Here is a 15,908-nt window from a genome sequence, read left to right on the forward strand (position 1 = left end):
TCTTGGGTTCCACATCAGCATTTTCCTGTTTCCTCCAGTCACTGCTAATTGACTATTCCTCAGTTCCCAAGAAAAGTCCATATCCTTTCTCTTACATTGATCCCCCCTTTCCACATTAAATGTGTTTCAGGTATAACTCTATCAATTTAGACAGCATGTCCAATTCAAATAACCTAATCTCCATGCATTTCAACTGTATCTTACTGACCAGACAAGAAGGGCAAAGAACAGTATCTGTGCAGAGGGACAGAAGAGACATTTGAGCTTTGTGAATGCAAACCCCGGTGTAAATACTGATGCAGGATGAGAGACTGTAAATAGGTAAGCTAATGACACACTTGTGCTGATTTCTCAGGGTTGATTTCTTCATTATTCAATATTATTGTTATCTCAATGACTCAAATGTCATTACTGATAGCAATGGCTGTTACTAACTTCCCGTTGTCTTACTGCATAATCTTCTTTGCTCAGTACTGAGACAAAGATTTGCCACATCTAATTTAAATGTTCATCATCCAGTCTAAAACCTACCTACTCAGGTGGGTTTTTCATAACTAGTGAAGTATATCTAAAATACAGAATCACAGAATCATCTAGGTTGGAAAAGACCTTGAAGATCATCCAGTCCAACCATTAACATAACATTGACAGTTCCCAACTACACCATATCCCTCAGCAGTATGTCAACCCAACTCTTAAACACCTCCAGGGATGGGGACACATACACATATCTAATTAATGATACATATCTAAGTATCTTTGAAAAACTTGCTCTGTGAAAGTGTCAGTTTCTCTCTCCTCATATGAAAGAAGCTAAATGGCTATCTTTGTTAGTCTAGTTCCCCTGTGTGTTCCTAATTTAGCTTTGACAGCTAGAGTTAGGAAAGACAGATTCCATACTAAAACATTAAATTGCCTTTTAGTCTTATATTCAGTGACCTGTTATAATTAGCACATGTAATATAAGTTCTTCCCAATTTTCTTCTAAAACTAATTATTCTAAGCCATGAGTTGCCTGAGTAATTCATACCTCAGCATTGGTCTTTCAGAGCTGTGCCAGCTTAGTGAAGCAATGCAAACGAAGAATCGTGTGTCAAGTTCAGAGGCATATTCTGTGATTCTAAGACAGAAACAGCAAAAATACACATTAACCAACTTTTCACAGGAAGGCCAAGTGAAAATACAGAGCAAAGAGCTGTTCAGAAAAATGGCTCCAAAAGGTGGGACCACCACCAGCCTAATTAGCCACGTACCTCCTCATTGAGCTCCTCTCACTAATAACATGAATTCAGACTACAATTATGTAAGAAAAGGTTTCACAGTATATTTATTTCCAATGCCCTTTTATTATAAGGATTTATTTTCTTTTGGCTAGTGCTCCCAATTTCACCACTGAGTAGGACACAGGGTATTTGTAGCTATGTATGTAGTAAGGATCCATGCTACATCCCTCTTGTACTAACCCTTAATCATAAAAGGGATGGCAAGCACACCAAACCAGTGCCTGACCAAAGCTCAGTTCACTTTTCTAGCCCCAGTCTTCACTCCAAACAGCTAAGGGAAGACTTGAGTCAACAAGCAATGCACACAGGCCACCTGTGAACACAACACTTCTAGCAAAAAAGTTGCTACACACTGGGTTCCTAAAAGCCACAACAATAATGTGGCACAAGAGGAAAACAAGACAGCCTGAGGTCATCACTTCTCTCTGTAACAGCAGAAAGTGGGCTATGTCTTGTGCCCAGGGGGCTTCTGTGTCAGGAGGGTCTGGGTCATGTTGGGTACAGCTGGGATGGGGATAGAGATGGAGATACACTCAACAAGGCAAGGAAAGAGACTACTGGGAAGGGTTTCCCTTAGATACTATATCATCATTGTTATGCACAACTAATACTTCCCCCAAGTAATTAATAAACATTAATTAGCAATATATATAACATGATATTTCCATTATAATAATCAACTGTATTAATAATTAAACTTTATTGGCATTCCTATTTAATGTAAATAGTACAGGAAAGATTACTCAGTTGAGATTTTTGCATGCCTGGATAGTTCTGTCCAGGACAACTTTGCAGCTAGCTAGCTTGGCTCTAACTGGGCACAAATACAATTATTTTTTTTAAAATTATCATTGCATTACTTGAAGGAAAATAGCTGTAAAAACAGATTAAGGCAATCCTGGGTCTAGAACACACAGGGTGACTTGGCCATCTGTTTTTAGTGCAAGACCTTACCCTGCATTATAAATACACAACTCCTGTTGCAAATAGCAGGGTCAAACAAGTTCTTCGCAAACTCTGCAGCAGCTGGACTGTGGAAAGGTCAAGCATGTGTGCAGTGGGTCTTACTGAAAGATCACAAGAGATGCAAATATGAATCACCTTTAGCGTGGTCTGCACCATTTCTCCCTTTGGAAAATGATCACTAAGTCCCTCTGGCCAAACTTCTCCCCCTCCACCCTGAGTGCAGAGAGAGCAGGATGAGCAGTCAGTGCACTTCACTGGTGGCTTTCCCCATAGGACAGTGCTCCAAGAGGTGTCTCATGCCAGGACAGACTGTGGGGAGGGTAACACAGCACAGCTGGGTCATACAGGGTCCACAGATACATTACAAGAGTAGCCAGTGTATCTTCCTTAATTCCTTTCTGTTTTTCTTTAGGTATTATTACTGCTTACTTTTTAATTCAAAATGTGCATGCCACCTACATTCCCTGAGCTCCAAAAAACATATACCTTCATACACATTAATATGAAAAGATAGTGGGTTTTACACTTACCTCATCCTCTGCCACCTGAAATCTAACACATGGGTTTAAGAGTAGAAATAATAAACACATAGGTAATTACTTCAGGACTGAGACTCAGCTCATTGCTGTCCATTAACAATATTTTTTTCAAACATGCAGGAATGCCCCCAAGCACTGCACATCAGTGTATAAAAAAAAAAAAAAACATAAAATCAAAATAAATTTTTAAAAAATCCGAATATTATTTCAATTTATGAATTCCAGGAAACTTCATTTTGCTGTTAAAGTTCAGTACCGTACCTTTAAAATCTGCTTATTATTTCTAACTGAGTGTTTTAGAATGGGACCTATAAGATTCCCTGGCCAACAGGCTACTGAAGTTAGACTTTTCACTGTATTTAAGGAAAAGTAACTCGAATTAATGACAAATTATCTGAGGGCCATCAAGCCAAAGAGTTGATATGGTGTAAACACCTGCTGAACCAGAGCTGAGCGTAGATATCTCAGTGGTCAGGTGACCCAGGCACCTCGCATCACAGTCCCTGCTGGTCCCCAGGCATGGCCGGAGGCACTGACCCAACATAGCCATGGCTCGGGGCTGCTCTCCCCAGAACATTCTCCCAGCAAAGCCATGCTAACCCTACAGTCAGGCATCACTTTCTGCCTCCTGGTCTGCCTGGTGAAAAGACCACTCACACCAAATTTATTGTCCCTCCTGCCTGGCGAGCATCACCTCCCCACTTCTGCCAGAATAGTTCATGTGAAGCACTTCTTATTCCAGGCATTTCTTAATCCACTTCTTTGCTCCAGGAAAGGTCTGTCAGGTCAAGTCAAACCACCCTTTAGAAATGCTGAAGTGAAGCAGAGCAGAGCAGGGAACACCCATGCAAACTACATTGCTGGTGAGAATGAGCAGGTCAGGCATCTGCACCACCAAACAACACAGCTCCACGCTGATGGGAGAGCCCATCAAAAACTCAGAGTGGGAAGGGTAACATCTAGGAAGGTCCTCTGTTACTGTAAGCACTCTCTGCAAAGCATCTTTTGTGTTTGTTTTACTGGAAATACTTGGTGAGAGAAAATGCCTTTGAAAGCAGCTGATGCTTTCTGGCCTTTTTAATCCTGCTGAGTGCTCTGTCTATTTAATCCTGCTCAGTGCTCTGTAAGTACCCTTTCTACTGAGCCAATTGTTTCTGCACCTATTTGAAGATTAAGCACTACTTGAATAATTGTGAACTGACTTCCTTTTTAAGGTAGACAGAATTAAATATCTAGGTATATATCACAAAATAATATGTATAAAATAAACTCGAATGGTTGCATTGAATAACAGAAAATTATAGAAATAGACAAAAAAATCAGAACATGACCAATAAACTGAGAAGTCAGAAAACCACATTTGTACAAAATTTGTTTAAATCTCAACAAACAACAGTGTATAATAGACAAATTTAACATATTTCCAATGGGAATATTTTCCAAACTATCTGTTGACCTATTCCCTAAAGCAGGGTGCTTGAGAAATTGGAAGGAAAAGGCTTTTTTTCTCTGAGGATGTAGTGAAACTTTTCTAGCCTCCTCCAAGCCAGGAGAATGGGCAGAAAGCAACTGAACTGGAGGTGATCCTTTTCCCTTCCCTCCCAGTCTCCATTGTGCTGTTCCTGCCCCTACACCTCCAGCATGCACAGGAGTGGTGATGAGTGCCAGGGGTGGACCTCAGCCATGACTCTGTAACTTGGTTTCATCCCATTGCCTGCCAATGGCAGAAGAGCCATTTGCCCTTATCGTCCACACTCAGCCAACAAACACACAGCTACCACATGTGGCTCACGAGTCAGCTGGACAGGGACTTTAATTTCATTACACTAGATAGAAACCCAAGCTATTCCTATGAGCTCTTTTCAGCTGCAGAGACAGTCATCCCACATGCAATCATAGCTAGACAAATTTTTTATTGAATAAGGCCCTCAAAGATAAACAACTTTGCTGTTAGTGCAGTGCAATGAAAATAAAATTGATGGCAGATGGTTGCCAATGTGTCTTGTTCAGACACTTCAGATAAACATAGGGAATGGCAGAGAGACACAACAAGTATAAAACAAAAATTGGTGGAAATGAACAATGTTGTGGATTTGCCGCTCTCTTACAGACTTCTTTAACCATGGGAAAGCCAAGGTAGTTGGAAATTTATGCCTTTCTGCTTCCTCCACTCTAAAAATTTTGTTTAAACAACCTTTACATACAAAACAAAAGCCTTGACTAAAGTAAAAACTTTCAATATAGAAGTCTAGAAACATGAAATAGAAGTATAACATAATATGCCTCCTGCACAGAAAAGAAAATAATAGAGAAGAGACTATTGTTATTGCAAGAGTTTATTATTGTCATTTAAACCACTAGGGCTGTGTTTTTGAGTCATGTTGTCCAATTGTTTGGACATATATTTTAAGTAACAGACTTTAGAGCAGAATGGAAAAATAAATATTTTTGCACGCATCTCACACAAACAAAGACTAACTCCATTGAAGGGCAGCATCTTTTATTGATTTATTTTATATTTAATTGAACACAAAATCCACTTACCTTTGTTAATAAGGAGATCATAAAAGACAAGAATATGAGATTTAATATTCGTGTATGTGCCTATGCACATTTAAGTACTGATTTTATTTCAGCATTTTACCATCATCTGTCTCAGTATTCCAGCAAGCCATGGTCAGCCCAGCCAAAAGCTGCCTGTGATAGGAATTGCGAGGGGTTCCTGGCTAACAGCATGCTGTGTAACAGCACATTTTCTTTTATCAGTTTTAAAATGGCTTTTTTTCAATTTCACAGTAAGTTGCCTCATCCTTCTACGATACAGTTGAATAGGAGTGCTATTCTTGTACCACCCATTACATAATTTTGCCAGATCTCTTCTTTAGACTACATTGGTCCTACTCTTTTCAGAATCTAGCACCTTAATTTTCAGCTTTAATTGCATCTGTCAAACAAGTTTCTAGATATATCTCAAAGATCTCTGAGAGCAGCTTTTCTTCCTGTAACTCCAGCTTCCAATACCAAGCAGAGGAAAATCACATTTCTTCATTTCCCTCTTCATTACTCCTCTTACCTCTGTGGGGGGAATCCCACAAAAATATGCTAGTTACTCCACTGCCCTATATTTTTATGAGAACAGAACAAGACTTAGAGGCACTCTTCCAGCCCCACTGCTGTCTGACATCTGTGCAGTGCCATCTGCAGAGGTGGCATCCCATGGGAATGCTATCAGACATCACAACCCACTTCTAGCTTCAGATCCCTCCCCACCACAGAAAAGAATGGGGCAAGATGAGGATTTATTGTCATGAGATAAGCCAGAAATTTATGGCAAGTAGTATGTTTGATCATATGTCAATGATCAAAAATCAATTATAATGATAAAACAATGAAGGAATGAGAATGCAAGACAAATAATTAGTACAAAAAAAAAAAAAAAAAAAGACCCATATTGTGAAAAGTAAAAAAAAAAAAAAATGTATTACAGAGAACCGCTCATTTCTCACAAAGCATTGTGCATTCTTACCATTACTCTTTCATTATAATCTACTCAGGTGAATAGACCCCCAGACAACCTGCAAACTACATGCTATGCCTTGCAGCTACCAGTTGTCTTGAGGACTCAACTTGGGGAACATCAGAGCAGGGTCTATGCCGTTGTTTACTGAAACAGGGTCTCTGCTGGCTGAGTTTCTACTCCATAGTTGAATAAAGGACAGGAGTGCCTGCAAGTCCCCACTACACCAGAAGGTACTAGTGCAATTCCCCAAACCAGGATGACGCTCTAGATGGAGGAAGACTGTGGAAAAAAATATGTATTTTTCAGGAAGAGTTTTTTCCATAAAATTTTGGGGATTTTTTTCCCTCCCAGTACTACCCCAAATCCTGCAAAAGCTGGAAAGGATGACTGACTCTCTCCTTCCTCTCCCAGTGATGCTTTCCTTATCTCAGGGGATTTTATTTTTTTATTTTTTTACCACTACTAAAAGAAATTAATCAAATTAAACCAAAACTTCAAGATAAAATTGCTAACCACCTTGTTAGGAAAAGTTAGCAATTACTGGGAAAAACTTTTTTTTTCCCCTCAAAGAAGACAGGACTGCTTATGTTACAGCTTTATTGGTGAATCATTATTCCTTACCCTCAAAGTAGTGTGACAGTTTTTCCTACCACACACTTGATTACTAACAGGTTTTATGCTGAAATATTCTGTGCCTTTTCCCCTTCCCAATTATTAGTCTGAGTGTAGCCTGTTTCATTCTTCATGATGATATGAAGTGCTACCACCTAACATGATCAGCTAAGAAATTTTTACATTTTTAATTCATTAGCAACTACAAAATGTAGTATTTTCTGGGTAGCTTAAAAACTGAAATTTTCGAAAATGTAGAATCAAGGGTTTTAATTATTTCTAGTGAAACAGGTTATTTTCCTTTTTTTTTAAAGAAACATCATAAATCAATGTACTTTCAGCGATGTCCATATAAAACAATGCAGTGATTCTGATGAAATCAAAGGAGAGAAAAATCATTTCAGTTTGGAAAGTGAAGCATTTTACTTTGAAAAATGTTGACATTAACCATTGTGAGAAATGGTTTTGATTACTGTTTTAAATCTGCAAAATAACAAAAGCTCACAAAATATCTCAGTATCTTTTTAGTTTCTTTTTTTTCCCCAAACCATTTTTCTACATTTTTTCACTCAAAACATGCCCTATTACTCTGGCTTTATATAATTATCCATACAAATGCTTGTTTTTCCGGTCTCTTTCTTTGCTGCTCTCTTCTAGCTCCTGGCTGTTGACAGAAGCAAACAGTAGATATGGATGCCAAATAGAAAGTGTGGGCTCAATAACCTTATCAAAAAAGATAATTAAAATTGTTTTCTAACCTTCACCCAGCACTGTTTTTTTGTAAGACAGTGATAAAAGAAATCAAAGCTAAGCTGATGCTAGTCCAAATATGTTTTTATGCTAGAGCACTGATACCATCAGTTCCTGCAAGTGTGGTGACTGTGGTTTGAAAAACCTAAAAACCTATGGTCTGTGACAGAAGCTTTTTGTTTTTTCTTTTCTAGGAGAAACATTTTTCCCCAACGCCTCATTCTTCAAACTACCAAAAAATTATATTATGCTTTTTTTCTTGAGTTATAAATGCATGAAAACTGACATTCTGCCAGAGAGAAACCCCATAAGTCTTAAGCATAGCTCAAACCCTTTATCTTTCTCAAAGAATTTTTGCTCTGTTGGACTATCAAGTCTATTTGTCTTTTGCTTTCCTAGGTGATCTTGCATCTATATTGTCAAGCCTCATAATGAGGAGTCAGAGCAGAAACTAAGAAGTTCTACTTAAAACTTAGACTTTCTGCCACGAAGCCTGGTCCTGCTGTTGTACCCATAAACATCTATAGATGCAGCCTATCTGCTTGCTATCCTGAGAAATGCAAACTTCTCAAACTGCCATAGGAGTTTGTTTCAAGAAACACCCAGAAATACCATTTTATAAAGAGCTTGGGAATAACCCTGTAAGCTCCGCAGAGCAGTCTTGGAAGGTGATTTCAAAGATCACAGCAAAGCATAATCAAGGACATCTGAAAGAGGTCTGTAAAAGCAAATGCCTGCGTTAGAACTTTTTTTTTTCTAATTCTGCACCTGGTTACAACAGCGATATCCTATTAAAATCAATGGAGTTTAACAGAAGAATTAGACTACAGCATTTTTGAATAAAATAGTCCATATTTCAGTAATATGTGAGAGATATTGAAAGCATCAGTACATTTCTGAACATACAAATGTGTGTTTTACTTTTAACAGACTACACTTTGCATTTAAATTATTTTATCCACTTCAGTACTTTGGGCCTGATTCATCTTTTGTCTGTTTTTATTCAATGAGATCACTTGAATAGAAATACAGATTCGATGACACTGAAAAGTATTGTGAATTTCTATTCATTTTGCAGAATTTTGATGTCAGAACATACCTTAGCTTATTTCTCAAGGTGTTTTCAAAGTGAAACAACTGAGAACAAACCCTTGCTAAGACTTTAATAAAGAACACGCTCTTGTTCTTTGTTACTCCCCATAGCAGCAACTTTTTTATGATTGCAAATTCTTACCGGTTTTCTTGGTTTATTGTCCATGGCCCTATCATCTTTACAGAAGCTACAGATTTCATTAACTCGGTATATAAGCCTTATCTCTTCTTATTTTTTTAAGTTGTCTGTGTGTAAATATTACTGTCCCTGGGGAAGAGTGGAATTGCTTGTGTTGAATTTAGTGCATCCATAACTCCTTCAGCTTTGTATTGGAACAAATACAGATGGAAAATTCATCTTTCAAGGTCTTTACTGCCTGACTGGGCTGGGAGGAGAGGGCATGGGGCAGGGGGGATCCTCCTCACATAATTTTTCCTCTGCTCACTTTTCATTTTTTCTTGTATTTGTCCATTTGCTTTCTCCTACTTTCTTCAGGCAGCTGGTGGTGCATGGAGGCAAAGGTTCACCAGATACTCTGAGGTAGCAAAGAAAATGCCTCAAGTGCTTGGCTAGTGCAGTTTCTTCTCCCATCAGGGCTGAGAAGGGCATGACTTTGGCGACTTTGAGGCCTTACAGTGCTCCATGACCTTGGTTCACCTCATCACAACCTCCAGGTGAGTACATTTCAGCCATGCCACAGGGGCAGATATTGCCCCCGGGGAGCAGATCTCCCCTGAGCTCTGGGAATGCAACCAAGTTCCTGGAGCAGGAGGCAGCTATCCCCATGCTCCCAGTGTAACTAAGGGAGGGAGGCAGGCTCCTCCACACAGGAAGTTGTCAAAGCATCTCAGTTGGGAAGCTGCAGTGAATTGATGTCCCAAGGCTCAGGTACCGCCTGACAAGTCAGGGAGCCCAGGGACCCCAGGAACTGCACACTCACTGCCAGTCTTCCCTTGTGGGGAACGCTGTTTCATTTGAGTACATACATTTTGACCTAACCACTGCTTTTAGTCTTAATATAACATTTCAAAAGCTTCTAAGTGGGTTTACCAGCTCAATTGCTTTGGTACATGCCACACATAACACTAGGGGCTGTTTTTAAGAGTCAGTCTGAGAGCACTGGGTAGTTCCTTTGGTAGCACTTAGACTATGCAGATAACCTGCAGGCATGCTGCATTCTGTGGATGAAAAGTCCCAGTGATTTTTTTTCTGTATCTTTAGTGAGAGAAGGTTGAAGGAATTGGAAGGGTTGTTCAGCCCTTGAGAAGACAAGACTGAGGAGGAAATGGCAACAGTCTTGCAAAGTGTGCAAGATCCTTGAGAGGGAAAGTAAATAAACTCTGTTCGGTGACCACTGTGACAAGAAGGCACATTAATGGGATTCTAAGGCCAACTGTTGCTGAAGTTTCACTTAGATATCAAGAAACTCTTTCTAATAATAAGACCACTGGAAATGTTGCCAGGAATGATTTAGGTACAGTTAAGTCCACCTAGGGACAAAGAGACAGACTACACAGCCTCTGAAGATCCTATTTTACAATTAATTCATTTGAATTAGGCATTATGGCTTTTAACGTACAGGGGTTCAGACTGGATGTCTGTTCTGTCTGTTCTGGTTTTTGACTCTATTTAACTGCGGAAATGAAGAAATCTGTTTCTCAATCTGTAATTTGACATAAAACCTGCTTCAAAACCTCATGCCTGAACATTAACTACAGGAGCACCAAGGCTGCTCAGACAGAGCCTGTTCTGGCTGTTGTTGAATTACAGAAACAGTGGCAGAAGCACAGAAGGGCTGAGGCTTGAGATGATCTAGTGCAACTCCCCTGCCTCAAGCAGGGTCACCTAGAGCAGGCTGCCCAGGACCATGTCCAGACGGCTTTTGAATATCTCCAAGGATGGAAACTCTACAACCTCCTCGGGCAACCTGTGCCAGAGTTTGACCACCATCCCAGTAAAAAGGTGTTTTCTTGTGTTCAGACAGAACCTCCTGTGTTTCAGTTTGTGCCCATTGCCTCTGGTTCTGTCACTGCATACCTCTGAGATTATCTGGCTTCCTCTTCTTTACTTTTGCTCACCACATATTTATACACATTGATAAGATCACCCTGGAGCCATCTTATCTTTAGGCTTAACAGTTGCAGCTATCTCAGCCTCTCTTCCTGTGTCAGATGCTCCCATTCCTTCATGCTCCTTTGCTGGAATTGGCTCCAGTATGTTCCTGTGTCTCATGTACTTGGGAGCCCAGCACTAGACCCGGTATTCCAGGTACGTCTCATCAGTGCTGAAAACAGCGGCAATGAGAGAAATAATCAAAAGGAACGTAATGTGGATGTGAAGTTCAAGAAAAGACTAATTTGTATGAGGCTGCCACAAGTGTCCTTCTTATTGCATGGGATCAATCAACAAGATTTAGCTGTGATGATATCATGTTTGTAAAGATACCTTTCACCAGCTGACTATGTTATCATTCATTATCCTGAAGGAGAGCAAGATAAACTTAACTGCTCTTTCAGAAAACTTTCTCTTTTCTGAGAATGTAATTTTTTTTATATATATTTATTTTTATTAAAAGGACTTCCTATTTTTTTCCTAAACTTCCCAGGGTCATTATTAAAAAAAAATCTTAACAGACACCCATTACTTGAAAGGAAATCTTGCTCCTCATCCAATATTGAATGAACCATACAATCAGCCACTAAACTGCAGTATCTTGCCCAGGGATATTTCATATTGTATGTAATACCTCACTGCAAGAACACTTTCCTCTTCCCCATCTCGTTAACACACTAGATGTCCAGAGATTTTTTTGGAGTTTGTAAACCACTTACAATTGAATGACAAAATGAGTTCCTAAATGATGAGAGCTGGTTGCGAAAGAATAGACAACGGTTCCTAAGGAAGAGGAAGAGGATCCCAAAAGTATGTAAAAGCTTAGAGCAAACAAGTCCTCTAGACAATCTTTTCTTTAAATTAGACAGGAATGTTTAATTTTCTCGCAAGGGTAAAACATTTTTCATGCTGTCAACCCAACATGTGAGCTATAAAAATAATAGATATTCTGTCATCCTATCTGGCTATGCCCCAAAACACAAGGGTTTTAAGAAGAAATGTACTTGGAATTAAGCCACATGATTGGTATGAACATCCCTCAAGACCCAAAATAAGCTTATGAAAGAAATCCAGAGGTAATTAAAATACCATAGAGCATTTTATAGTTCCATTTATGCCCTCTTAAAAAAAAAAAAAAAAAACAGTTCTGAATTACTGCTAACTCAAACCACTCCTTAACAGGAAAGCTTTATTATTTTAAGAAAAGAACATTCACTGATAAAACAAACACCTGCAGTAGGTGACTAACCAAGAAAGCAGACAGTGAATTAAGCTACTTCCTGAACAGTGATATTGTATTTTAAATGATTTACCAGAGCCCTCTTCCTCCATCCTTCCATTGTCCTCCTGTGTCACCCTCCTTGCATGTCCTGTGTCCCAGCTCAGGCAGCTGAGTAGAGCACACTCATCACTCCTGGAGGAATGCTGGCAGATGGGATTGAGAAGGGCCTCAAGAGGCAACCTACGAAGCTTCTCAGGGTGTGGAAGTGTGAAACCCTTGACCCAAAGCCCTCTAGACAAGCTTTCCTCAGGCAGCAGCTTGGCTACACCTGCCCACACAGTTCCTTCAGAGATCCCATAGTTACAGAAGGGTAAAGTACTCCTGCATCTCCAAAGAGCCCCAAACTGGGAAAGGAATCTCCTTTGGAATAACTGAACTCTACCCGATTGTTCCTGGGAGCTACAGTTTCTCTCAAGCCCCTGTTGAATTGGCAGCTGCCTGCTGTGTATGCTTTTCTCTCCCAAGTGCCGCAGCTGCCACATATGCAGCAGAGACTGTACTCGGCAATTTAACACAAACAAATGTGAGATTTGCATGACCACACCAACAGGGCAGGTGGGATTCATCTTGCCAAAAGCTAGATATATATAATATATAACCTGTGTAGTAATCTAGACTTCTTTTGTAATTAAAGGAGAGGAATGTATACTTCTCAGTTAGAGCTACATAATGTATTTTAGTCATCTACATTAAGACGAAGTGAATAATTACTTAGAAGTGCCTTTTTTCCCTTTACTTACCATAGAAGGAGTACAGGTGACTAAGTCAGATGCTGAAGAGTTATCTGAGATTAATCCCATCCATTCTATCTTGCTGGAGAGTTAAGTCTTTGTATACAATACACGTGGTGGCTACTCACATATACATTAATACCTTCCATATGTCTGCTAATGAGGAAAAGATTTGCTTAAAAAGAACAGGAGGGGATGTTCATTCTTTAGCATTCATTCATCCATTATCACTAATCACAGTCACTAGCCTGGCAGCCATATATTTGTCTGAAACATTATTTCTTACACAAATGTGTAATTCGTTTCAGGAAAGGCAAAATTAACCCTGAGGGAAAAAGCATAGCTTATGCCTCATTTGTATCCAGTGACAGCCCTCCAAAAGACAGGGCTGTGTAAGCACAGCACATTAAGTGGATAACAGAGGTCACTTTGAACAGCTATTCTTCACTCTGGGATGAAAGGACCACTGGTATTATGCAGGTCAGTTCAAGAAAATGCCAGCAGAGCCAGTCTACACTGCAGTATGTTTCCGTATATGTCACAGGCAAAGTATTTTAGGAAGGTTTCTGGCAATTTTAGCATTTTATTATTGGAACCCATTTTGCCCTCTTTGTATTGTGGAGTCAGCTGGTCTAGCTATCATCTATCAAATTATATAGGTTTCAGCAAAAGCCATAAAATTCATGGTAACATTTTTGTTTTTCAATGCCCAACACTTCAGATTCTTCCAAGACAGGAGTGACTGAATGGTTGGTCCCAATGACGTACTCTTTCTTCATATGATCCAGCTTTCAGTTTCAGTCCTGAAAGGACTATCAAAAATTTAACACCATTTTACACCTGTCTATCTTAACGTCTCAGACCAAGACGATGGCATGTGAGATGACAAGACTATTTAATAAAGGGGTTGGAAAAGTAAACAGGAAGAGGAACAAAAAGGAAAATTTTCTGGAGTTATTTTTAAACTTTGCAAGTTTCTGAACATGTTCAAATGTCTGGGTGTTACTCTGGACTGCAAGGAGATAGAGCACAAAGAAGTGCTCTTCTGGCAGGATGACCGAAGGCACAGAAGTCCTCTGCTCAGACACATCCACAAATACAGAGCAGAAGAGCCCACCCACCACATTCAACTCTACAAGGAGAAAGAAACATCACTCTAAAGGACAATTTTCTTGTTTCTTAAAGTACTCACCCTGCCCATACCTGATACTCAATGGCAAGGGGAACCAAGCTACTTCACTCCTCCACAAACAAAACACAAACTAGGGAGGTAAGGCTTGAGGTAAGGTTTAACATAAGGCAAACGTATTCATAGGGAGTGATATGAAATTACAAGCCTCTTGTGCACACACAGGGAGTCTACTGCATATATGTCTGACTCGTAAAATAGAAAGGACTTGGGTGAACATGGATGAAATCCAGGTGCTGCTGAGGAGATACCACCCCCAACAAACTCCAGAAATCCACGCTCTTCTCTAGGGAGTGGAAGTCCCACTTGGGAACGCTACCTTTCAAGGTATCTTCTTCTCCACATCCTTATTTTCTTGTGATTGTATTCACCCTACACATTTCCTTGGTAATAGCAAACCCAGAAAGTGCAAGAATTCTGGAAAATACGTTCACTTTTGTATATAGCCTTTTCAAAAATGCCAACTTGCCAAGCCCATCTGTTAAGGTGGACTTTAGGGCCCTCTAGTGGCTTGGGAAAGGGTACATTATGAAAGAGGAATGACAAATCTTTAAAAAACTCAACAACACTTCCTACTGCTTTTGAACCAAAACACAAAGTATAAGCAGAGTTCCTCCACTACGTCCAGTAGAATGAAAAGTCTTCATTAACCCGTGTCCCTGCTTTGCTCTTCTATTCTACTTTTCTTCTGTGAGGTGGGACTAAACTGGACTATGCACTTTGCCATCAATTTTTTAGAGCCAAAGGTTGATTGCAATCCCAGCATAAATCCTGAACTTCTCCCGTCAAGGGGAAAGGCATTCCCAGACTGTCACAGATAAGGAAAGTCTGTAAATTGTACTACCTGTCAAAGCCTGTGCACCAAGCGTGGGACAAAAAACTGGCTTCCATCTTACTCTGCTCAAATGCAGTGACTTTTTTGCAGGGTACTCATTTACAGCCCAGCTTTACTAGTTCCTATCTTATTCTATAATTCCAATACCTGGGAAACAGGTCAGTGGGCACTTTGAACCTCTTACTGCTATTCATGAGGATGTCCCAGCATGTGAATAGAGCCATAAGGCTACACTACAGCCAGGGAAGCAGCACTCTTTATCACCTCAGTCCTGGGAGGGGTGCTGCAGTAGGCCAGCACTGTGTCCCCTCAAATGTCACATGGCCTGAGGGCTGTCTCGGGCTTTGCAAAAAAGGCTGCAACTGAACCACAAACCATGTTCAGCAATAAGTAAGAGGTCGCTCAAGCATTTTCTCTTTAAAATGCCATGTTGTTCTGCAAGAAATTTGGATAGTTGACTCTTCATCCAATAATTTTGGAAGCCAGATTAAAGATTTCTGAAATCACCTGAAACTGTTGTAAAACAGTAGGAAGAAGACTTAAAAATACTCAGTGAGCCTTAGGTATTTCCCATAGAGGTAATTTCAGTATTGCTAACCCAGAATGTTTAAAATTTGGGGTAAATGTCTTCTGCTGCATAATCATAATATCTTGACAGAGCAGAAAAGGCAGTATGAGCTTCTTTTTGCCTAACTTCTGGTCTTCAAACTTCTGCATGGCATTTTCTGTATAAAATTTTCTTTACATCCCAGCTAGAAACATATTTTTATGTAAAATTGGAGATTTCCACAGACTTCTTAGAGCACCAGAGGAAAGCAGTTTCTAGGCAGGACTTACAATAAAATCACAATTGGCAGCAAAGCAATTTACTGCTGTTGCCTTATTTATAAACATCTACTGCAGATAATCTCAGGTCTTTTTTTAATCAAGGAAAATTTCATGCCATATTATTGACCAGTTTCAAAACAGATTTTAGAGCACACACAGGCCAAGAAA

This window comes from Strix aluco, chromosome 5, assembly GCF_031877795.1.
Source record: "Strix aluco isolate bStrAlu1 chromosome 5, bStrAlu1.hap1, whole genome shotgun sequence".
NCBI classification, from domain to species: domain Eukaryota; kingdom Metazoa; phylum Chordata; class Aves; order Strigiformes; family Strigidae; genus Strix; species Strix aluco.